At 48.7% G+C, this 26248-nt stretch overlaps 1 pseudogene; it reads left to right on the top strand.

Moving 5' to 3' along the window:
- The first annotated feature begins 1526 nt into the window (after positions 1–1526).
- Positions 1527–25065, top strand: LOC125518712 (annotated as a pseudogene).
- The last annotated feature ends 1183 nt before the right edge of the window (positions 25066–26248 follow it).

The raw sequence follows: 26248 nt of genomic DNA, 5'->3' as shown, positions 1-26248 counted from the left end.
TTTGGGATTTTTCCAACTATGCCTCTCCATGCACCCATTGGCCCGCCACCCCATGGTGTTGTTTGATTGTTATTTTTCTATATACTAGGGGCAACATGGTCATTTAATAACCTCTAGGAAGGGATTAGGGACTTTTTAGTCTCTGGAAACAAACAAGGAGAGACTTTTTAGGGACTAGGGACTTTTCAGTTGGGACTAGAAAAAGTCTTAGAACTAGAGAACCAAACATCACCTACGTCTATGCGACGAATTGCATGAATGCGCAAGCCCATAGCATTTTAGACCTTTTTAAGTTCAAACATACAAATGACAAAAGCCATTAAACTATGCATCATATTGATCTGCATCTCAAAAGAAAAACAAACAAGGCGTGATAGAACTAGAAAAATAGAAATGCATTCCAAGGAAAGAGTGAGCCCCATTCTATGATCAAAGAGTTACAAACTGGCATGCCAAAATTTCAGCTGGGCTGCCACCTTTATTAGCTTGACATGACAAAATGTCACACCGCGACCTCTGGTTAAGAGCCTCTTTGGGTGGCAAGTCTTGTACCAATTATTTCAAATGGCTAAAGTTCTCGAAAACTTATTGAAAATCCTATGGATCATTTGCTCATTTTATACTTTCTCTTGACATAATGACGGGAGCCTTCTAGGGGTTTAGTGTTTTTCACAAAACAAAACCCAGGTAATGATCACATGGTCCCTGATCGATTGGAGTTCTCATAGGCCTCTATCCCTAGGGAGCTTAGTAATTGAAAGGACTAGAGCAATGTTAAGATGTGGACCACGGGAAAAATATGTCTCTAGTTGGATCTTACTGAATGGAATAAAAAGAAAGCAACTTGTTAAGATAAACACGGGAAAAATGTTCACACTGGCATGCATCCGAGATAAAATCTTACATGTGGTATTTCATCGTCTTGTTTACTTACCTCGGTTGAAAAACATCATTAGAGAAACACGACGCTTATTTTTTTAACATGTATATATAGTCTCCAAATTATGACCATTGACTATTATTTCTATATGATAATATGTTGCTACCAAAACCAACTTGTATGAAATTATGAAATATTTTTCTTCAACAAATTATTTGTTTTACTTTCTTTTAGAAGCTCTTTCTAAACTTTTTTTTGCATGTAGCTCTGTCCAAATATAGATGATTCGTAACTCATGCACCCACTTACAGCCGAATATTCTCTCTCAATTGGTTTTTTTTACAGTCGAATAGATAGCTTCACCGGCCCAGTATTGCCGACCGCAGGCCTCGGCCTGCAAGGAGAAAATAAGAAACTCGCTTTGTTGGCTGGTTTGGAGTTTGTCTCAAAAAAAAAGCCAATTTGGAGCTGAATTCGGACATGGAGTGTCAAAAAATGCAAACTGGAGCTGAATTCGGATATGGAGTGACGCCAATATATAGCTTCGACACGCAATCTTGTGATCGCGTTAATTTGCTTCCCCCATCCAGCTTGGAATCGTCCGAGTCCAATCGTGAGAGAGAAGACTGCAACACCATCTAGGGCAATGCCGCTGCCGCCGCGCGCCGTGGTCCTGCCATCGCCCGCCGTCGCCTCGAAAGTGGCACCCAAGAGAAGCAAAGTTGCGGTGATGACAGCGGCCAAGAGAACTAGTGGCGCCCCGCTCGCCGAAGAAGGTTCCTCGGGTGGATGCAGCGGCCAAGAAGTCGAACAGCGCGCCCCGCTTGCCTGCGAAGGTTCTTCAGAAGTCCACCGTGGATGCGGCGCGCCGGCAACTGCGATTCGCGTGCGGCGATGCTGTCGAGGTGCGCAACAGGTTATTCTCGAACGTCGTCTTCTCCGGCAACAGGCAGCTGGTGATCTACCTCCGCGCCAAGGTACTCTCCGCCTCGGCCGGCACCGAGTCCTACCTCGTCGAGTACCCCGCCATCAACAGCAAACCCAGCCGTGTCGCACGAGTGCCATCATGGGACGTCCGCGAGCCCCGTCACACTCCACCGCAGGCGCACCCGGCCGCTGACGCTGCACGGCCGGCCAGTTCCAAGAGACCACCACCGCCGGAGCGGACTGACCGCGGCGATGATTGTTGCAAGAAGGCGAAGAGGGTCGGCAAAGGGATCCCGATGGACGCGCTGTGCCGATTCTACGAGGAGCACGACCCAGAGTTTGCGTCGGAGCTGCGCCGCGGGATGATCGTGAAGGTCGATGAAGGACGCCCACCAGTTTACGATTAGTTATAGTTCTTCGGGAAGTAGTTTTCTCTTTTGCTCTCTCTAGTAGTTGTCGGTTATGAATTCATGATCGATCGCTGGATAGAGGAATTGATGAACATGATCATTAGCAGTAAGAACTCTGCAATTGACTAGATGTATCATGAATTCATGATCGCTGGAGAGAGGAATTGATGTATGTGTGTAGTCCATATATTATTAAATTCATGATTCTCGTTTTGCTTGAGATCAAAAGGTGAAGAGAAAGCAGCTAGCAAAGTAAGTTTTTTTGTTCTGGTTCAATCATATGCAGGATTGCTCTATCGTCCATCGACCGAGTTCAGCTGTTACGCTGTAACTCCTAAAATTTGCCGTTCCCTACAATCTGAAGGCACTCCTTCCTCTCCCCTGATTCTGTTAATAATCGGGAAAAACATCATATCGGCGATAGAGAGACGCTCAGGTAACACGCACGACGGCAGCCTCAAGTGACCATCATTTCTCTGGAAGTGCGTCATATCAAGTTTTCCTTACAAGAATGTCCAGGGAGAAAACAACTTATCTGTGCTGTCTAAAAAAAGAAAATTCATTATCAGTACATATTCTGTGAAATGTAGTATTTGCCAGAAATGGAGAGTTGTACCATCCAAACTGAAATATGAGCAAATCCGAGAGAATATTATACAAGTTCCTTTTTCTTGCAAATATGTCCATGGGTGGAAGCCACAAGTTACATGCCATGATCCAACTGATATATCTGAGGATAATGGCATGGCATGGGCAATTGATATCCCATGCATCCCTCAGACCCCTCTTGGGTGGGAAAGGAATATTACTCTAAGGAATGAACAGAGCACGAGATTCGCTGATGTGTGAGTATTACTTGTTTTGCACAACATCGTAGTTAATTTGTTTTCTAGCTTTTTGTATTTATTTCTGAGCAAATGATGTTGCAGTTGTTTTCTAACGTCCCTGGGTCGTAACTTTGAGAACTCAGAATGCTCATTTATGGTTTAGGAACTTAATTCTGTTCATATTTGATCAATGGTTAACCATTCATTCCTGTGGTTACACACCTTACACACCTATATAAAAGGATGTGCTTGCCTGTCCGTGTATGTATTGTATGACTATTTCGTAACACTTATACATCCTTTCAGGTACTATATCTCTTCCGCAGGCATAAAAATAAGATCCAAGAAAGAGGTCGGCAGGTAAGCTAACTTTTGTTTGGTCAACTTCTCTTCAATATCGTTACTTTCTTAAGCATATTATAATGCTCATATGCAGTTTTTCATTCATCTAGCATGTTGATAACCGCATCTGACTGGTATCCACTATTATTATCATAATTGTTACAAAGTGTTATTATTGTACTTTCACTACCTCAATGGCTCAATGATCACACAACCAGCATTCAGGCTTAGCTTTGTCGGGGCTTATTTTCAGAAATCTCGCCTGTTCTTGCAATTTGAACGTTGGAAACAACACAGAATACATGCGTATACTATGTGAAGTTGTGAACTTCTCCATGTGCTTCACTCTGTCTAGATGCTTATCTTATTATTCATATGTTATACTTTGATAGGTATCTTGAAGAGAACCCAGACTATGCTGCCGATTTACATTTACCTCAGTTTTCGTTTAAGGTACCTAAACCTCCAAATTGCCCTCGTCCGTCAGAGCTTATTGAACCAACTGAAGGTATTTATGCACAATAACACGGTTACTTTAACTGCCATGCTAAATGAATTGCTGTTGGACAAGCCTCTCTTCTGTTCGAACAATAGCCACTATTGTTTGAAATTTGTACCAGTGATAAAATGGTTTTCATATTGCCTTGTCAACTAATAATGCGTTACAAGTTTGTGTACTTTAATATCGTGGTACTTAATGGAACTATTTAAGTGGTAGGACAAGTGGTGAGCTGGGGTGTACAGGATAGTAGGGCATTCATGTAAGCGAAGTTTCACACATGCCACTCATATTTTAAATGATCATAACAGGTTGAGATGTCATACATTGGATTTTACTTATTGTTTTTAAATTTCTGTAAATTTGATGGCAAACCTGATAACATAATGTGTGAAACAGAGAGGAAATAGATTGGATCGGCGCACCCAACATGGTATCCTAGGGATGTATTTATATGGATGCAACTAGGGCACAGATTATAAGTAGTTACAGGAGATAAGTATAGATATTAACAGACTCCTATATCCTAACAATATACAGTTTAACATCCCCGCTCAATCTGAACTTCCTTCGCGAAGATTCAGATTGTATCTATTTGAGACAAACGATGCCTCGGCTAGTGGTTTGGTGAACGTGTCAACAACCTGTTCCTTGGAAGAGATGAACTTAACATCCAATGCTTTGGCTGCGACCCTCTCACGAACAAAGTGAAAATCCACCTCGATATGCTTGGTCCTGGTATGAAACACTGGATTTGCAGACAAATAAGTGGCGCCTAGGTTATCACACCACAATATTGGAGGTCGTGGCATAAACACTCCAAGCTCTCCAAGAACTGACTGTATCCAGATGATCTCAGCTGTGCCGTTGGCAAGTGCCTTGTACTCAGACTCCGTGCTAGACCGTGAGACTGTGACCTGCTTCTGTGAGCTCCAAGAGACAAGGTTGGGACCAAGAAAGACAGCAAACCCTCCTGTAGACCTGTGATCATCACTGCATCCAGCCCAGTCCGTGTCAGAAAAGCAACTCAACACCGTTGAAGGTGACTTGCGGATGGACAGACTCATACCACAAGTGTACTTGAGGTACCTCAAGATCCTTTTAGCTGCTGAAAAGTGTACAGTCATTGGTGCATGAAGGAACCGACAAACACGATTCACAGCAAAGGAAATATCCGGCCTGGTCAACGTCAAGTACTGAAGTGCTCCAACCAAACTACGGTATGTAGTACTGTCATCCCGAGAGAGAGGTGCCCCACTATCTTTGCTAATCTTCTCACTTGAGGACATGGGAGTGGTGGAAACTTTGCAATTTTCCATATTAGCACGGTGGAGAATGTCACCAATGTACTTCTGTTGAGAGAGCACAATCCCCCGTGGTGACGACTTCACCTCAACTCCAAGGAAAAAATGCAAGGGACCAAGATCCTTGAGCGCAAACATGGCATGCATGTAGATCAGCAAGTAGCTTAGTCGTTGCAGTAGGTGATGAGCTGGCCACAATGATGTCATTCACATAGACGAGCATAAACATGGTGACACTGCCATGATGAAAAATGAACAAAGATGTGTCTGCTTTAGAGGCCACAAAACTAAGTTGAAGTAGACGAGAGCTTAACCGGGAGTACCAGGCTCGGGGGGCCTGTTTAAGTCCATAGATAGCTTTACACAACTTGCACATAGACCGAGGGGCAGCAGGATCCACAAACACAGGAGGTTGGCGCATATACACTTGTTCCTGAAGAACTCCATGAAGAAAGGCATTTTGAACATCCAACTGGCGAAGACACCAACCTCGAGAGACAGCAATGGAAAGAACCAGACAAACAGTAACCGGTTTAACAACTGGACTGAACGTGTCATCATAATCGAGACCATAGCGTTGCTTGAACCCTTTGGCGACAAGACGAGCCTTGTGACGATCAACAATGCCATCAACCTTGTACTTTACTTTGAAAACCCATTTGCAGTCGATTACATTGGCATGAGGTGGTGGGGGAACTAGGGTCCACGTACCATTGTGACGAAGAGCATCAATCTCAAACTGCATAGCAGCACGCCAAGCAGGAGATTCCAAGGCCTCACGGTGATCACGGGGTTCCCTGGAGACCAAGGACCCACGGCGGGACGGATCATAGTTGACAGTACCATCCGTACGATGAGCAAGTTTGCGAGTATGATCACGTGTGAGCGTGACCATTGCATGGGCAGGAGGTGCCGGAGCAGAGGATCCGGGAGCAGCAGCCCAAGAGGGAATCGGATCCTCACGGGATCCCGTGTTGCCAGCGGACGCAACAGGAGAATCCGACAGCGATCCCGAGGAGGGAACAGGCGACGCAGGCGCGTCTGTCGCGGGACCGGGCCGGCCCACCGACTGGCTGCCAGGCACATGGGCAGCAGCCTGTGGCGGGTCGGGTGCGGAGGGAGCCGGGCCAGTGGCGGGCCCCGCCACTGAGGGGGACAGGGCGTGCGGGGTGGCGACCGGGCCATCAAAGGCCTCCACGTGGGCCAACGGATGGGGCGCCTCCCCACGGTCGCCTGGCGCGTCGTTGTCGCCGTCTGCTGCGGCTACGCGTTCCGAGGCTGGATCAGCTCCGGATCCTATGCCCGGATCTGCCTGAGACGCGGGAGCGCCTGGCATACCGGGGATCTTCTGCGCCGAAGGAGAGCCTGCATCCAGGTTAGAAGACAGAGCAGATATACCATAGTTCATGTGGTCATGCGGGAATAAAAGGATGGTTTGCTCGGCAACGCGAGGTGGTATGGGAGAGGCAGACGGGTTGGCAAAAGGAAAAACTTTTTCATCAAACGTGACATCTCTAGAGATATAAACACGAGCTGTGGGTAGATGAAGACATTTATACCATTTGTGGCGAATGGTGTAGCCAACGAACACACGTTGTTGGGATCGAAGAAAGGCGAGTCTGTGTGTGTTGTAGGGACGCATATTGGGCCAGCAAGCGCAACCAAACGTACGAAGCGACATGTAGTCTGGTTTGCTGGTGAACAGTTTTTCCATAGGACTAAGGTTGCCAATGACACGACTAGGTAGACGATTAATAAGATAGCATGCCGAGAGATAGGCCTCATCCCAAAACCGTAGCGGCATAGACACATGTGATAGTAAAGAGAGCCCCATGTCAACAATGTGACGGTGCTTCCTTTCAGCAGAACCATTTTGTTGGTGTGTGTGTGGACAAGATACATGATGCATAATGCCAAGTTGACGAAAAAACGTGTTGCTAAGCTTCTCGTACTCCCCACCCCAGTCGGATTGAACACATAAAATCTTGCGAGATAAAAGGCGTTCAACATGAGCAAGGAAGTCACGAAAAACATCAAACACATCACATTTTCTCTTGAGAAGATAAATCCACACAAATTTACTATAATCATCGATAAATGAGACATAGTACTGGAACCCACCAGATGATGTTTTGGAAGGTCCCCACACATCCGAAAAAATAAGTTCTAATGGGAAGGAAGAAACACTCGAGGATCTAGGAAAAGGAAGCTGGTGTGCTTTGCCTTGTTGACATGCATTACACACATGGGTCATAGACCGACTAGAAGAAGCTATTTTATTGGATGATAAAACGTCCTGAACGACATGAGTGGAAGGGTGGCCAAGCCTTGCATGCCAATCTTCTGCTGACAACCTAACCGAAGATAGAGCATGATGAGATGATGGCCGAATGGGGTAAAGCCCGTTTTCACATCTGCCTTGAAGTAGAACCTTCTTGGTGATCAAATCCTTCATAAGAAAATGAGTAGGATAATACTTTAGATAAGCATGATTATCAACAACAAGGCGATTGACGGAGAGAAGGTTTTTGTCAGCGTTAGGAACATGCAAGATATTGCGAAGTTGAAGATTAGCAGAAGGGGTAGGAAGAATTGCATGACCACGGTGAGCTATGTGCAAACCTGATTCGTCAGCTGTGTGGATGCGGTCTCTGCCTGGATACTTCTCCCGGATCGTGAGGCGATCTAGATCGCCGATGATGTGGTCCGTGGCCCCGGTGTCAGTGAACCAAGCCGGGTCACCTAGGATGGAGGGAGGAGACGCAGCAGCAAGGCCAGCCATCTTGGACTGTTGCAGTTGGAACACATGGTTGTAGCGCTAACCGCACTCCCAGGCGTAGTGCCCAGGGCTGCGGCAGAGCTGACACTGAACGCGGTTATCGCCGCGGTCACCGTAGTCACCGCGATCACCGCCGCGATTGCCGCCATAGTCGCCTTGTTGGCGCGAGCCGCCGCCACCACGGTTCCCGCGCTCACCACCGCGAGAATTGTTATTGTAGCCACCGCGATCTCCGGAGTTGCCGCGGCTCTTGCCGCGGTAGTTGCCCTTGCCCCGATTGGTGTTGTTGTTGGTGTTGCCGTTGGGGTCCCGGGCGACGTAGTTGACGGAGGAGTCGCCATGCTGGAGATGAAGACGTGTCGCGTTGTACTCGCGACGCCGTTCGAAGGAGATCGCGTGGGAGTAGAACTCACCAAGCGTCATGCCCTCGGGACGAGTAGTATACGCCGTGATGAGAGGCTCGTAGTCGCTGTCGAGGCCGGTGATGACAACGGTGATGATGTCTTCTTCGCGCATGGGGCGGCCAACAGCGGTGAGCTAGTCGGCGTTGGAGCGGATCTTGGCAAAGTAATCCGCCATGGAGAGGGTGCCCTTCCTGAAGACGACCATGTCCAGTTTGATCTAAACGATGCTGGCGTGGCAGTGGGTGGTGTACATCTCCTCGACATGAGCCCAGATGGCATGAGAAGTTTCCAGCCGATGCAGCTGCTACAATACCTCGTCAGAGAGAGAGGCAAGGAGATAGCTGAGGACGATTGTGGGAGTCCTGGATTAGGGGGTCTCCGGACAGCCGGACTATCTCCATTGGCCGGACTGTTAGACTATGAAGATACAAGATTGAAGACTTCGTCTCGTGTCCGGATGGGACTCTACTTGGCGTGGAAGGCAAGCTAGGCAATATGTATATGGATATCTCCTTTTTTGTAACCGACCTTGTGTAACCCTAACCCTCTCCGGTGTCTATATAAACCGAAGGGTTTTAGTCCGTAGGACAACGATCACAACATATAATCATACCATAGGCTAGCTTCTAGGGTTTAGCCTCTCTGATCTCGTGGTAGATCTACTCTTGTAACACCCATATCTTCAATATTAATCAAGCAGGACGTAGGGTTTTACCTCCATCAAGAGGGCCCGAACCTGGGTAAAACTTCAAGTCCCTTGCCTCCTGTTACCATCCGGCCTAGAAGCACAGTTCGAGACCCCCTACCCGAGATCCACCGGTTTTGACACCGACATTGGTGCTTTCATTGAGAGTTCCTCTGTGTCGTCGCCGTTAGGCTTGATGGCTCCTACTATCATCGATAGCGATGCGGTCCAGGGTGAGACTTTTCTCCCCAGACAGATCTTCGTATTCGGCGGCTTTGCACTGCGGGCTAATTCGCTTGGCCATCTGGAGCAGATTGAAAGCTATGCCCCTGGTCATCAGGTCAGATTTGGAAGTTTGAATTAACGACCAATATCCGTGGGGACTTGATCTTCGACGGATTTGAGCCACAGCCGGGCGCGCCGCACGGTCGTGATGGGTATGACCTAGCTCTGCCACCGGACGATACTCCAGAGGCCGCGCCCGCATCAGCTCCGACCCTTAGCTCGGAGCCAACTGCGCCAATCGAGGACGGGTGGCTAGACACCGCCTCAGGGGCTGCAGTCTCGACGGCGATCGAGCCGAACACCAGCATAATTCTCTGCACAGCCCGTGACTCCAAGGTGCCGGACTCTCTTCCGGACCCCGAACCATCCGCGCCCCTGCCAATCGAATTCGAGTGAGCGCCGATCATGGAATTCACCGCCGCGGATATCTTTCAGCACTCACCCTTCGGCGACATTTTGAATTCACTAAGGTCTCTCTCTTTGTCAGGAGAGCCCTGGCCAGATTATGGCCAACAGGGTTGGGATGCGGACGATGAAGAATTCGATGCCCACCCACCACCCACTTTGTAGCCACTGTCGATGATTTAACCGACATGCTCGACTTCGACTCCGAAGACATCTACGGTATGGACGACGATGTAGGAGACGAACATGAACCAGCACCTACAGGGCACTGGACAGCCACCTCATCGTATGACATATACATGGTGGATACACCCAATGAAGGCAACGGTGACGAGATGGCGGAGGATGACCCCTCCAAGAAGCAACCCAAGTGCCGACGTCAGCAGCGCCGCTCTAAGTCCCGCGAAAGCAAAAGTGGTGATACCGGCACAGGAGATAAGAACACTCCGGATAGCGCCGAAGACAACAACAATCCCCTCCAGCAAGATTTAGAGCAGGAGGATGAAGGAGCCAGCTCTCCTGAGAGAGCGGTTGGCGGAGAGGAGGAGGATGACAATTACATGCCCCCTCCAAAGACGAGGCAAGCCTCGGCGATGATGAATTCGCCGTACCAGATGATCCCGTCGAACAAGACCGCTTCAAGCGCAGGCTTATGGCCATGGCAAATAGTCTGAAGAAAAAGCAGTAGCAGCTCCAAGCTGACCAAGATCTGCTAGCTGACAAATGGACTGAAGTCCTCGCGGCCGAGCAATATAAACTCGAGCGTCCCTCCAAGAGTTATCCAAGGCGCAGGTTACTTCCCCGACTGGAGGAAGAAGCATATGAAACGGCTGATCGGCCACCTCGTGGCCGCGATAGAGAGGCATTCCAGCCAAAACCTCAGCCTCCACCCCAACGCCATTCAAATAAAAAGGCATGGGGAGATACGCCAGACCTGCGAGACATATTGGAGGACAAAGCAAAGCATTCAAGATCGATCTACAGATCACGAGGGCGCACCACTCTACGAGACGATAAACGTCACGCCGGATACAGTAAAAGCAAATCCGGCCGGGCTGAACACAGCGGGCAGGACCCATTCGAGCTGCGTCGTGATATAACCCAATACAGAGGCGCCGCACACCCCTTATGCTTCACAGATGAAGTAATGGAACATCAATTCCCAGAAGGTTTCAAACCTGTAAACATTGAATCATACGACGGCACTACAGACCCCGCGGTATGGATTGAGGACTTCCTCCTCCACATCCACATGGCCCGTAGTGATGACTTACATGCCATCAAGTACCTCCCACTAAAACTCAAAGGACCAGCGCGGCATTGGCTCAATAGCTTGCCAGCGGACTCCATTAGCTGTTGGAAAGATCTGGAAGCCGCATTTCTCGACAACTTTCAGGGCACTTATGTGCGACCACCAGACGCCGATGACTTGAGCCACATAATTCAGCAGCCAGAAGAGTCGGCCAGGCAATTCTGGACTCGGTTCCTTACAAAGAAAAATCAAATCGCCGACTGTCCGGATGCGGAGGCCTTAGTGGCTTTCAAGCACAACATCCGAGACGAGTGGCTAGCCCGGCACCTTGGTCAGGAAAAGCCGAAATCTATGGCAGCCCTCACGACACTCATGACCCGCTTTTGTGCGGGAGAAGACAGCTGGTTGGCTCGCAGTAATAACATATCAAAGAACCATGGTACCTCAGATACCAAGGACGGCAATAGCAGGTCATGTCACAACAAGCATAAGCGCCGCATTAACGGCGAAAGTATTGAGGATACAACAGTCAATGCCGGATTCAAAGGCTCTAAACCCGGTCAGCGGAAAAAGCCATTCAAACAAAGTACGCCGGGTCCGTCCAGCTTGGACCGTATACTCGATCGCTCATGTCAAATACACGGCACCCCAGACAAGCCAGCCAATCACACCAACAGGGATTGTTGGGTGTTCAAGCAGGTCAGCAAGTTAATTGCCGGAAACAAGGACAAGGGGCCACATAGCGATGACGAGGAAGAACCTCGGCAGCCACACACTGGAGGACAGAAGAGGTTTCCCCCGCAAGTGCGGACTGTGAACATGATATACGCAACCCACATCCCCAAGAGGGAGCGGAAGTGTGCGCTCAGGGACGTATATGCGTTGGAGCCAGTCGCCCCAAAGTTCAACCCTTAGTCCTCCTGTCCGATCACCTTCGATCGCAGGGACCACCCCACTAGTATCCGTCACGGCGGATTCGCCGCACTGGTCCTAGACCCAATCATCGACGGATTTCACCTCACTTGAGTCCTTATGGACGGCGGCAGCAGCCTGAACCTGCTTTATCAGGACACAGTGCGCAAAATGGGTATAGACCCCTCAAGGATCAAACCCACAAAAACGACCTTTAAGGGCGTCATTCCAGGCGTAGAGGCCCACTACACAGGCTCAATTACACTGAAAGTGGTCTTCGGATCCCCGGATAACTTCCGAAGCGAAGAGTTAATCTTCGATATAGTCCCGTTCCGCAGTGGTTATCACGCGCTGCTCAGACGAACCGCATTTGCTAGATTCAATGCGGTACCACATTATGCATACCTCAAGCTCAAGATGCCAGGACCTCGCGGAGTTATTACAGTCAATGGAAACACAGAACGCTCTCTCCGAACAGAGGAGCACATAGCGGCTCTCGCAGCAGAAGCGCAAAGCAGCCTCTCAAGGCAATCTACCAGTTCGGCGTTTCAAAGCCCGGACACCTTCAAGCGCGCTCGGGGCAATCGGCAAACAGACCGTCTGGCGCGATCTGAGCTCGCGTAGCAATATGGCAGCCAGCCCAATCCCAGCCCAACGGCGTTGTTCGTGCCGCGCGTACATAATTACGCATTAAAAATACCATGAGCACAGGTGGGGAGGGGGGGCACAACTACGGCACGCCCCAAAATGCGGCCTAAACCGCACCAGGGGCTTCCCGTTTGGTTATTTTTCTTTTTCTTTCAGGACTTCAATCTCTGGAAACACTGTCCGACAGCTCTATTGCCAAACACATGATACAACAACCAAGGAAGCCGACAACTACGGAATTCCCAGGTGGATTATAGATTTCATATAATTCCTCAGCTCGCCCTTGGAAGGGACATAGTCCTACTCTTTTGCTTATTACACTATCTGTATCACTCTGCTTTAAATGCAATTTTTTAATATACAATACATGACATTACGACTATTATCGCATTTTTGTTATATATATATATACATATCTATGTGTTCATTAATGACGCCTAGCAACCGTACACTCTGGTACGGCCAATGCACCAGGGGCTTACGTACCCACAATATGGTGTGAAAAGTCCGAACACTTTCACAAGTGCAGCACCCCGAACTTATAGCATTATATGCATCAGCTCCGAATCATGTCTTTGGTCAAATGTTGGGTTTGCCCGGCTCCTATGTTTTGGTACCTTACGTTCCGCTCTATCGGCTAAGGTAGCGCTAGGAGAACTACTGCGATTGTGCCCCGGTTCTGCCGGGCTGAGCACCTCAGTAGAGAAAGCTAAAACTAACTGTCATGATAAGGCGAGAGACTGGTCGCTGTTCGGCGAGGTTTTTCGAGTCCCTAAAGACTTATGCCGCTTAGGGCGAGGGGCCGGCTCCGTTCGGCTTACAGGCGTGTATCGCGCCGCGAATTCGGCCTTTCAAATACCAGGGGCTTCGCCGAAATTCAAAATTACAGAATTCTATGGCTAAGTGAGAGTGATAAAGCATTATTAGTCCGGTTGCCTTGTTCGTTGTGCTGAGCACCTCCCTCGAAGGACCCAAACATGGGAACAAGAGTGCTCAGGTTTATCCCGAACACCCCGGCACTCGTGGCATGGGGGCAGAAGCCGAGGACTAGCCATCTCTCAGATTGGATAAACAGCCAAACAGAAGGTAATATTTTAAATTCACACAAGCATTGCATAGCGAATATGATACAAGTTTTCATACAGACAGGACAAACCAAGCAAGTCTCATTCAAATATTACATTTTGCGAACACTCATCCGCGACAAGACGGGCACCCGGCAGAACACCCTCGTAGTACATCTCGGGGTGGCGGTGTTGTAACACCCCGGATGTAACTTTCCCAATTTGTACTCCAACTCTTGCCGTTTCCGGCGTTAAGTTATATTTATTTCCTCGGGTTCGGGTTTCTTCTCTGTGTGTTGTTGTCGTTGTCATGCATCTCATATCATGTCATCATGTGCATTGCATTTACATACGTGTTCATCTCATACATTCGAGCTTTTTCCCCGTTGTCCGTTTTGCATTCCGGCGCTTCGTTCTCCTCCGGTGGTCATTTCTAGCTTTCTTTCGTATGTGGGGATTAAACATTTCCGGATTGGACCGAGACTTGCTAAGCGGCCTTGGTTTACTACCGGTAGACCGCCTGTCAAGTTTCGTATCATTTGGACTTCGTTTGATACTCCAACGGTTAACCGAGGGACCGAAAAGGCCTCGTGTGTGTTGCAGTCCAACACCCCTCCAATTTGGCCCAAAACCCATCTAACTCTGCTCCATCATCTAGAGCGTTCGATCATGATCGCGTGGCCGAAAACCGCACCTCATTTGGACTCTCCTAGCTCCTCCTATGCCTATATATAGATCCCCACATTTCTAATCCCGGGCGAAACCCTAGATCCGCTCCTCCTCGCTCCGCCGGACAACGTCCGCGTCGAGCCGGACGCGTCCGAATCCAACCGCCGCCGCCACTTGTCGCCCTCCCATTCACCGCCGCCTCCACCTACCGCGCCGGCCTGGAGAGCCCGCGGGAGGCCCTCCCGGCCCGCGCGCCTCGCCGCCCGCGCCTCTCCCCTCGCCGCCTGCGCCTCGCCTCCTCCGCCCGGCGCCACCGTGCCCCTCGCCGGCGGCCGCCGCTCCGCCGCGCCGGCGCCGCCTCGACCCGGCCCGGCCGCCCCGCGCGCCATCGCCGGCGCCGCCGCATCCGGCCGCCGCGCCCGCCACCGCCGACCCCGTAGTCCGCCACCTCCTCCTCTCCCTCGGGTCCGGCCGGCGAGCGCCCCCTCCTCCGGCGAGTTTCTCCTCCGGCCGACGAACCTCGTGCTCCGTGCGATCCAGATTTGGATCGGGGTGAACAGTAAACCCTAGGTCGTTTTTTTGTCTAAGTCCCGAAATTGCAGATCCATGTTGCCATGTTCGTTAGGCTGTAACTTTGCATCCGTAGCTCCGATTCATGCATATAGCATATCAAAATGTTCATCTCAGAGAGTACATCATTTCATTCCATTGAATCATTTTCATTTGAGTTCATCTTGATGGCCGAAATACTATTAGAAGAGGGCTACTTGAGTTAATTGTCAGATCTGCTACTCCGTTTAGCACTTTTGTCATTTTTGCCATGATTATTGTGTGCATGATATGCCCATGAGTTCTACATGTGTTTTGTTAAGGGTTTTGTCATCTTTCTATAGGTGCAACCCATGTATTTTTAGGATGTGTGTGGTGACTTGTGCAAGCTGGCAAAGTGGTGCACTTAGTAACTCTGTTTTCAGGGACTTTGTAATTTCACTAAGTCCTGGATCTGTTTATCTCATGATGCCATATGTTCTTGTTGTTTCCTAGTGATCCGTGCTTCTTTTGAGGATGATCAGTAAGGGAGTTTTGTTAATATTGCAGTGCTATATCAATCCATGTCTTTGTTAGCAATTATGGAGCACCCTAGCTTGAGTCAATCGAGCTCTATTTTTGTTACTTTGTGAATCTGGGCAGATTGTCAACTTGTTTGCAATTTTGCCGGTGATGTTGTAGTTGATCCATGCATGCTATACTATTGTTCTTGCCATGTATAGCTTGCATTTTGTGCCTTCTTTACGGGTGTATGCTTGTCTTGCCATGACTTGCACCGTAGTGAGTGTATCGAGCTCGTAAACATGCCTAATTGAGTTATATTTCAGCATGTGTCAGTTTTTCACTAAGTCCGAAAACTGATTATGTTTTTGCTATGTTCGCGTGCTTGCAATTGTATTTTCTGATCCCTTTTGGCTCAAGGTCACTAAGGGACTTTTGTTAAGCTCTTTGAGTAGCTCCATGCCATTCTTTACTTTGCCATGTTCAGATCCTGTAGCATATAGTTTTGTTGCTCCGAGGAGGGCTACCTGATCTGAAATTCCAGACAAGTGTTGATTTCACTAAGTCTGAGATATGTTTGCCATATGCATATTTGCCATGCTTGTTTGAACCTGTTAATGGATGATTTGGCCGTAGCTCAGTGCTAGACTTTTGTTAAGCATCTCGTGTGAATCCCTACCATGTATTTTGTTGTCATGTTTGGGTTATGTAGCATGTTCATCTCATTGCATTTAGATGCCTACTTGCTGTAAATTGCAGACCGGTGTCATTTTTGAATCGCTTGCCATTTCCAAACCGTAACTCCGATTCCGGCGTTCTTTATATCGTTTTCAAGCGATTTCATCTCATCTTTCCAGTGGAACACTTGGAATTCCAAGTTGAGGCCAAGTTCATACATTTCCTGTCATATCTTGCATTTTGCATCCCGCATCGCATCCCGCATAGCATATCACCTTTGCATTGTGTTGTTTGAGTTTGCACGTGGTTGATTGTATCCTTGTTGCTTGTTTGTCTTGTTTGGGTAGAGCCGGGAGATGATTTCGCTAATGAGGAGCCCGTTGAGTTTGCTTTTGAGGATCCAGTCAACTCTGACAACTGTGCAGGCAAGATGATCATACCCTCGAAATCACTACTATCTTTGCTATGCTAGTTTGCTCGCTCTTTGCTATGCCATTGCTACGATGCCTACCACTTGCTTGCAAGCCTCCCAAATTGCCATGTTAAACCTCTAACCCACCATGTCCTAGCAAACCGTTGATTGGCTATGTTACAGCTTTGCGCAGCCCCTCTTATAGCGTTGCTAGTTGCAGGTGAAGATTGAAGGCCGTTCCTTGTTGGAACATTACTTTATTTACTTGTTGGGATATCATTATATTATCTTTCTATCTTAATGCATCTATATACTTGGTAAAGGGTGGAAGGCTCGGCCTCTCGCCTAGTGTTTTGTTCCACTCTTGCCGCCCTAGTTTCCGTCATATCGGTGTTATGTTCCCGGATTTTGCATTCCTTACGCGGTTGGGTTATAATGGGAACCCCTTGATAGTTTGCCTTGATTAAAGCTTTTCCAGCAATGCCCAACCTTGGTTTTACCATTTGCCACCTAGCCTTTTCTTTCCCTTGGGTTCTGCAGACTCAAGGGTCATCATTATTTTAACCCCCCCGGGCCAGTGCTCCCCTGAGTGTTGGTCCACCTGTCAGCTACCGGTGGCCACCAGGGGCAACTCTGGGCTGGCCTACCCGTACCTAAGACAATCTGAGTGTGCCCTGAGAAAGAGATATGTGCAGCTCCTATTGGGATTTGTCAGCACATTCGGGCGGTGTTGCTGGTCTTGTTTTAACCTGTCGAAGTGTCTTGAATTACCGAGATACCGAGTCTGATCGGAACGTCTTGGGAGGAGGTCTATTCCTTCGTTGACCGTGAGAGCTTGTCATGGGCTAAGTTGGGACTCCCCTGCAGGGATTGAACTTTCGAAAGCCATGCCCGCGGTTATGGGTAGATGGGAATTTGTTAATGTCCGGTTGTAGATAACTTGAACCTTAACTTAAATAAAATGAATCAACTGAGTGTGTTACCGTGATGGCCTCTTCTCGGCGGAGTCCGGGAAGTGGACACGGTGTTGGAGTAATGTTTGCGCAGGTTGTTCTTTAGTTTCTCGCTCGCGCTTTGCCTCCTCTTCTCGCTCTCTTTTGCGAATAAGTTAGCCACCATATATGCTAGTCGTTTGCTGCAGCTCCTCATATATTTACCTTGCCTTACCTATAAGCTTAAATAGTCTTGATCGCGAGGGTGCGAGATTGCTAAATCCCTGTGGCTCACAGATTACTATTACACCAGATGCAGGGCCTGATGATTCCGCTCCAGGAGACGCGTATGAGCTCAAGTGGGAGTTCGACGAAGACTCTCAACGTTACTATGTTTCCTTTCCCGATGATCAGTAGTGGTACCCAGTTGGGGGTGATTGGGACCGTGTCGCTTGTTGGGTTATCTTTTATTTTGGCGCCGTAGTCGGGCCATGAGTGTTTGGATGATGTAATGTTATTTATGTACTTGATTGACGTGGCGAGTGTAAGCCAACTATGTTATCTCCCCTTTATTATTATATTACATGGGATGTTGTGAAGATTGCCTAACTTGCGACATATGCCTTCAATGCGATTATGTCTCTAAGTCGTGCCTCGACACGTGGGAGCTATAGTCGCATCGAGGGTGTTTCAGGTGCTCCTTGCCCTCCGGCGGCCCCTCCTTGATCAGCTTCACGGCGTCTAGCTTGACCCACTACGTTTTTACACGGGCGAAGGCCCGGCGTGCACCTTCAATGCAGACGGATCGCTTGACGACCTCCAGCCGTGGGCAGGCACCCACAAGCCGCCTCACCAGGCCAAAGAAGCTGTTCGAAAGGGCATCGCCAGGCCACAAGTGGACTATGAAGCCCTTCGTGGCCTGATCGACCGCCTTATGTAGCTCGGCCATCTGCTCCAGCTGGTCACTCATCGGCATCGGATGTTCGGCGTCAGCATACTGAGACCAGAACAGCTTCTCTGTCAAGCTACCGTCCTCGGCCTGGTAAAATTGTGCGGCATCAGACACACTGCGTGGCAAATCTGTGAATGCTCCTGAAGAGCTCCGGATTCGGGTAAGTAATCGATAATTTACTTTTACATGCTTGCTTTGCATATAGAAAGCCTTACCCGCCGCTATCTTCTTTATCGTGTCGATCTCCTGAAGGGCTTTCTAGGCCTCGGCCTTGGCACTCTTCGCGCTCTCACAGGCCACGGCAAGCTCAGACTCTCGCGTCTTCAAGTCAAGCTCCAACACCTCATGGTTCGTCACGAGAGCCTGGAGCTCTTGCTGCACCTCGCCACTCGAGCCTCGTGCCTCACTCGCTCGGTGCGCTCCTGGGTCGCCTTCTCTTCGGCCTGGGACAGCGCTTGCTTCAGGGTCGCCACCTCGGTCGTGGCCCCTGGCAAACATACAATGATCCCATCATTTAGCAATCGCGTCCTTTTTCTCATCTATAGACGGGGTATTACTTACCCTTGTTCTCCTCGAGCTGCCTCTTAGCAAGGCCGAGCTCTTTCTGGGACCCCTCGAGGGCCTTCTTCAGTACGGCGACCTCCGCAGTTAGTGCGGCGGACGCCGGCAGCGAAGCCTGCATATGCATATTGACGTACTTATATTAGACTCCTGCGATATTATTTGATCCTCTGTTCGGCTTTTCTTTGTGAACACCGAACAAAGCATCAGGGGCTACTGTCTATGCGGTAATATTTCTACTACATTTTAAAACACTTACCTCGAAGCCTGTTAGAAGGCTAGTACAAGCTTCAGTCAATCCGCTCTTGGCGGACTGAACCTTCTGGATCACCGCACTCATGATAGTGCGGTGCTCCTCCTCGATGGAAGCGCTGCGAAGCGCTTCCAACATAGTATCTGGCGCCTCTGGATGGACAGAGGTTACCGGCACAGGCGTCTCACCCCCTTAGAAGGGGACCGCCTGCCCGAGCTCGGAGCCGTTGGAGGGTCCAGCGCGGTGTTCGGCTGAGGGCCGAACTCGGAGCTCTCGGGGACCCCGTCCCCTCGGCTCCCGGAGTCCGGAAGGTCGCCTTGAGGCGCCTTCGGGACTGTCCCCTCTCGATCCGGTGCCTCTTGAGACAACACCTCGGCATCGTCGGCTGGATGAGGGGAGGTGGCGGTCGGGACTGGATCGCTATCCATGTCCGACGAGCCCAGGGAGACGTCCGAGGATACCTCAATGTTGGCTCGGGGCGTCCTGCACAATTGAGTTCGGCGTTAGGGAAAGCAATGCGACAAAGGAATCCTATGGTTACCTTGATATCCGAATACTTACGATCTCCCCTGGGGCTTGGCCCTGGGCAACCACCCATCTTCACTTTCGTCGGCGGCGGTAGAGCTGTCCGGAAGGAGCGTCCTTCCCTTCTTGGACCCTCCGGCCTCCCCAGTTGGGGCGGCCTTCCTTTTCTTGTCTCCCCCAGTCGGTGGGGGAGCCTCTTCTTCCTCTTCCTCATCTTCGGGGGAAGAGTGCGCTGCAGAGTCATCGGACGGTGAGTCCGACGACGCCTGGCGTCGGGAACTCTTTCGAGCTCCCTTGGCCTTCTTGGTCTTCTCCGGCACCTTATAAGGGGCCGGAGTCAGCATCTTTGTCAGAAGAGCGTCTGCGGGGCCTTCGGGCAAGGGAGCCGGACAGTCGATCTGTCCGGCCATCTTCTGCCAGTCCTGTCAAAATTACGGGAGTTTAGATCCCGCACAGAGCCAATCTATATAGAAAACAAGTATCCTGTAAAAGGTAAAACAGCTTACCGCACTGGCTTGGCGCTTAGTGTTGAATCCGCGATCCTCAGTAATGGGGGGAGGGACCGCGGGCACCCTTGAACAGCACCCTCCAGGCATCTTCACGAGTCGTACCGAAGAGCCTGTTCAGAGTTCGGTGCTGCGCCGGGTTGAACTCCCACAAAGTAAACTCCCGTTGTTGGCACAGGAGTATCCGGCGGACGAGCATAACCGAGACTATGTTGACAAGCTTGAGCTTCTTGTCCACCATGTTTTGAATACATGACCGGAGTCCGGTCAGCTCTTTTGAATTACCCCAGGACAGGTCCTTCTCTTTCTAGGAGGTGAGCCGCATGGGGATGCCAGATTGGAACTCGGGGGCCGCTACCCATGTGTGGTCGCGTGGCTCGGTGATATAGAACCACCCCGATTGCCACCCCTTTATAGTATCCATGAAGGTGCCCTCGAGCCATGTGATGTTGGGCATCTTGCCCACCATGGCGCCTCCACATTTCGCTTGGCGGCCGCTCACTACCTTCGGCTTGACATTGAAGGTCTTCAGCCATAGGCTGAAGTGGGGCTTGACGCGGAGAAAGGCCTCGCACACGACGATAAACGCCGAGATGTTGAGGATGAAGTTTGGGGCCAGATCGTGGAAATCCAGGCCGTAATAGAACATGAGCCCCCGGATAAAGGGATGGAGAGGGAATCCCAGTCCGCGGAGGAAATGAGTGAGGAATACCACCCTCTCATGGGGCTCGGGGGTGGGGATGAGTTGCCCCTCATCTGGGAGCCGGTGCGCGATGTCATCGGGCAGGTATCCGGCTCTCCTCAGTTTCTTGACGTCTCCCTCCGTGACGGAGGAGACCATCCACTTGCCTCCCGCTCCGGACATGGTTGGAGAAGGTTGAGATGGAAGTGAGGACTTGGGCGCTAGAGCTCGAGTGTGCGGGAGCGGATGAGCAGAGGAGGAAGAAGGCGTGGATAGAAAGGTGAATCCTTATCCCTTTATATGGGCGGACAAAATTAAGCGTCCCCACTTGCCTGGTAAAACTCGCTTATCCCCCAAGCGCCGCAATTGATGGCGCGGTTGGGTTACCCACGCCCGTATTGATGAGAATCCCGTAATAAGGGGACACAATCTCTGCCTTGACAAGACGTGTCAAAAAACTGCCTCGCGTTATGTGCGGGGCTGGTTAAAAGAAACGGTTTGAATAATCACCGGGCCATGACGTAGTGTCATGTTGCCAAAACAAGCTAGCGGATCAGATCCGTGAAAACATTATTCTCTCTACGGTGAAATGTGGAATTTATTTTGCAGGGTCGGACACTATCCTCATATTCAAATTCTTCTGTGATGTATTCGGAGAAGGAACCCGCCTTGCAATGCCGAAGACAATACTGCGCGCCGGACTCATCGTCATTGAAGCCTGGTTTAGGGGCTATTGTGGGAGTCCTGGATTAGGGGGTCTCCGGACAGCCGGACTATCTCCATTGGCCGGACTGTTAGACTATGAAGATACAAGATTGAAGACTTCGTCTCGTATATAGATATCTCCGGATGGGACTCTACTTGGCGTGGAAGGCAAGCTAGGCAACACGTATATAGATATCTCCTCTTTTGTAACCGACCTTGTGTAACCCTAACCCTCTCCGGTGTCTATATAAACCGAAGGGTTTTAGTCCGTAGGACAACGATCACAACATACAATCATACCATAGGCTAGCTTCTAGGGTTTAGCCTCTCTGATCTCGTGGTAGATCTACTCTTGTAACACCCACATCTTCAATATTAATCAAGCAGGACGTATGGTTTTACCTCCATCAAAAGGGCCCGAACCTGGGTAAAACTTCGTGTCCCTTGCCTCCTGTTACCATCTGGCCTAGACGCACAGTTCGGGACCCCCTACCCGAGATCCGCCGGTTTTGACACCAACAACGATCTGGTCCTGGCGGAACCAGGTGGCATACTTCGGGTTAGGCACACAAACCCCCTTGTCATCGGGGTCAAGAAGCTTGGCAGGAGCCGGAAGAGAGCCATCGACGTAGCCCGTGGCACCGGCTATGCGCATAGGTGGAAGGACTTGAGCCTTCTAAAGGAGGAAATTGGAGGTGGTAAGTTTGGCGGTGATCAGGCTGGCGGAGGGAGGGGGAACGTCAGAAGGCGGCGGGCAGGGAGAGCGTGGTTAGGGTAGAGGAGGAGGAAGCGGAAGCCGTAGGGGAGCCCATCGTGCGATCAAGCGGGTAGGCCTGATACCATGTGAAACAAAGAGGAAATAGATTGGATCGGCGCACCCAACATGGTGGTGTAGGGATGTATTTATATGGATGCAACTAGGGCACATATTACAGGTAGTTATAGGAGATAAGTACAGATATTAACAGACTCCTATATCTCTCCCTAATAATAAAGCACATATTGACTTTATCGGGTTCACCGTCACAATATGCTTCTTCCCGTGATTAGAAAAAGAAAAGGTCATGGAATCGAACCCCGACCAGAGCATGAGATGACACATGCCATACCAACACGCCAAGAGTCCACGTTAACAAAAATACTAGAATATTTTGATAGGAGGTAGAAAATTTGTTCCGAGACCCAGCTTTTAGGTTGTTCCGTTTCTAAATCTCCTCCTCTCGTGGGCCTCGGGCCGAGCTGAAGTGGCAGCCTGGCTATAGGAGAGTGGGCTTAGGCAAAAATTATTGCACAGTCCACGTTAACAAAAAGACTAGAATATTTCGATAGGAGGTAGAAAATTTGTTCCGAGACCCAGCTTTTAGGTTGTTCCGTTTCTAAATCTCCTCCTCTCGTGGGCCTCGGGCCGAGCTGAAGTGGCAGCCTGGCTATAGGAGAGTGGGCTTAGGCAAAAATTATTGCACAGTCCACGTTAACAAAAAGACTAGAATATTTCGATAGGAGGTAGAAAATTTGTTCCGAGACCCAGCTTTTAGGTTGTTCCGTTTCTAAATCTCCTCCTCTCGTGGGCCTCGGGCCGAGCTGAAGTGGCAGCCTGGCTATAGGAGAGTGGGCTTAGGCAAAAATTATTGCACAGTCCACGTTAACAAAAAGACTAGAATATTTCGATAGGAGGTAGAAAATTTGTTCCGAGACCCAGCTTTTAGGTTGTTCCGTTTCTAAATCTCCTCCTCTCGTGGGCCTCGGGCCGAGCTGAAGTGGCAGCCTGGCTATAGGAGAGTGGGCTTAGGCAAAAATTATTGCACCGGCAAGGTATCGAACTCACAACCTCTTCGTCCTTTCTAAGAAGGCAACCAACGAGCTCACTTTTCCTTGTGTTATAATGTTCTTTTCTGAATCAATAGTCCCACCTCGCTATAGTATATCAAAACGCACCAATTTATATACGTCAGTATGTAGACAATTAACAAGCCCTAAGATGAGGTCTGGGATTAGACGGCCGAAACGGATAATTATAATTAAAAGGAAAATGAGGTGCATGACGTTGCATACGTGCATTGTAAAAAAAGGAATTTCGAGCTATGAAAGGAAGGATGGATTTGAGGATTATTTATGGGATGCAAGGATATTGCCATACATGAAAGGATGGAAGGAATTGTGGATGATTAAAAGGAATGAGATGCATGACGTCGACATGCATTGTAAAAAGGAATTGTGGGCTATTAATGGGAGGATCTATATGAGGATTATTATGGGATGCAAGGATGGAAGGATGTGTGCATGTTGCAACACTTATATGAAAAGGATGCATTCCAGGATTTCGGGGCTGCAAACAGTAGAGCATTTAAACTTGGATTGCCAAAAAAACTATTTTTCCTAAGAGGTCCTCTAACACATAATCCTTCTTTTTTGGGTAAGGGTTGACAGTGGAATACCGAGACGAGAAAATATGGTCTAACCACAAGCCGAGCGGACAAATAAGGGATAGCATGAGAGTCCTAAAAATGTCTGAGGCATTTCGGTTCGAACGTGTGCGTTACGCTCCAAAACTATATAAGACAAAATATGTATTACCTCGCATTGGAGATGTCCTTACCATCGGCACCAAAACTCATTTTATGATCATTGTGCAGCTGAGACCAAGTGGTCCACCAGTCTAAATAATACCTTGCAAAGAGAGTATAACATGACCCCCATAATTTTTCTAAACCTCGATTCGTGCGCCTGCCTGCCGGCGGTGGCACCGTCCGGATGACGTACCGTGTGGGTGGGCGTTTTGAAGGATCGGGCAATTAGTGTTTTCTTCGTACCGAAGCACAAGGTGTTGTGCTTGCAGATGCACGCCAATTTATCCTTTCCGTTGCAACGCACATGCCCTTTTGCTAGTCCTAACAATATACAGTTTAACATAACATACACCATTGCACGCACTAGTGGCTGATGGATTATATTCCCTTTACATGAATATAAACTATATGAGAGTTCTGTTAATGCATGCTGCCTATATATAGCTGCATAACACAGACAGCCAGGTGGGTGACTTCTAGTACCCATGTTGATTATAGCACCACTCCTAGATTAAGTTCTTGCAACTAGCTAGCGATTTAGGGATCTTGTAGCAGCTGTCGGAAATTTAGACTCGCTGTGTGGGGTTCATTGGTGTTTGGTGATGTCTGCTGTTTCCATCTATTAGTATACTTACATACAATGACCCTTGCACAACAGATGACGTCTTGATGTGATTAGCTTGCTTGTCTTCTCTTCTGGCTCAAGTGATAAATGGCGTTCCTAGGTTCAGTGCCACCCTGTGCAACCATATGATAATTTGATACACATGATTTGTTATTTATCTGATGGCATGCTCTTATTTTCAGTGCCACCTCCGGTTCACGAGGATCCCGTGCACAACTACATGCCGGTCCCTCATGGAGAAGCCTATCCTGTAACTCACATACCAGTGACTCTAGCTCTACAAGTACCAGTGATGCTCTCCAAAAAGATAAAACTAAACCAGTGATGCTCTCCAGAAAGAAAGGAAAATGCTCTATAAGTGCTGTTCAAACGTAAGACTTGAAATGTGTTATTTTGCTGTATCATCTTACTGTATGTATTCTACCTTAGCTAAGGTCAGTCCCTTTATGCCGTAGTTTGCTCCAGCTTGGCTGGAACTGAGAAAGTTATTGGGACATCGACATCAACAGATGAACGTTGTTGCAGAAAGTTATTGAAACTGCCACATTGCTTTTACCTCACTCTGTTCGTGTGCTGTGAATGCCTATAACTTTAAGTTTATGCGTGTTGCACATCATAATCTCCTGTATAAGGTACAATCGTTTTTATTGACATCAATGGGTATTGGGACAGAGCTTAGATAACAGAAGTTTCTGCCACCCCCATTCTATGACCAAAGATCACATTATATACATCTGTCTATTTTACGTTTATGCGACGAATTGCATGAATGCGCAAGCCCATAGCATTTTAGACCTTTTTAAGTTCAAACATACAAATGACAAAAGCCATTAAACTATGCATCATATTGATCTGCATCTCAAAAGAAAAACAAACAAGGCGTGGTAGAACTAGCAAAATAGAAATGCATTCCAAGGAAAGAGTGAGCCCCATCCTATGATCAAAGAGTTACAAACTGGCATGACAAAATTTCAGCTGGGCTGCCACCTTTATTAGCTTGACATGACAAAATGTCACACATCGACCTCTGGTTAAGGGCCTCTTTGGGTGGCAAGTCTTGGAAGATGCAGGAACAAAAAAAAATCTTTATGAGGTCAAATAGCCCTTGTACCAATTATTTCTAATGGGTAGCGTTCTCGAAAACTTATTGAAAATCCTACGGATCATTTGCTTATTATATATACTTTCTCTTGACATAATGACGGGAGCCTTCTAGGGGTTTAGTGATTTTCACAAAACAAAACCTAGATAATGATCGCATGGTCCCTACGGTTCAAAACTCGCTTTCTCTTCGCCTTTTGATCTCAAGAATAAAACCCCAAAATAAGAAAACTTGCTTTGCTAGCTGCTTTCTCTTCACCTTCTGGTCTCAAGAAATACGAGAATCATGAATTTACTAATATATGGACTACACACATACATCAATTCCGCTCTCCAACGATCATTAATTCATGATAGATCTAGTCAATTGCAGAGTTCTTACTGTGAACAATTATGAACTCGTGAAC

The sequence above is a fragment of the Triticum urartu genome, chromosome 7 (assembly GCF_003073215.2).
Source record: "Triticum urartu cultivar G1812 chromosome 7, Tu2.1, whole genome shotgun sequence".
In the NCBI taxonomy this organism is placed as follows: domain Eukaryota; kingdom Viridiplantae; phylum Streptophyta; class Magnoliopsida; order Poales; family Poaceae; genus Triticum; species Triticum urartu.
The sequence above is the reverse complement of the archived record's forward strand: the minus strand, read 5'-3'. Positions and strand labels throughout refer to the sequence as shown.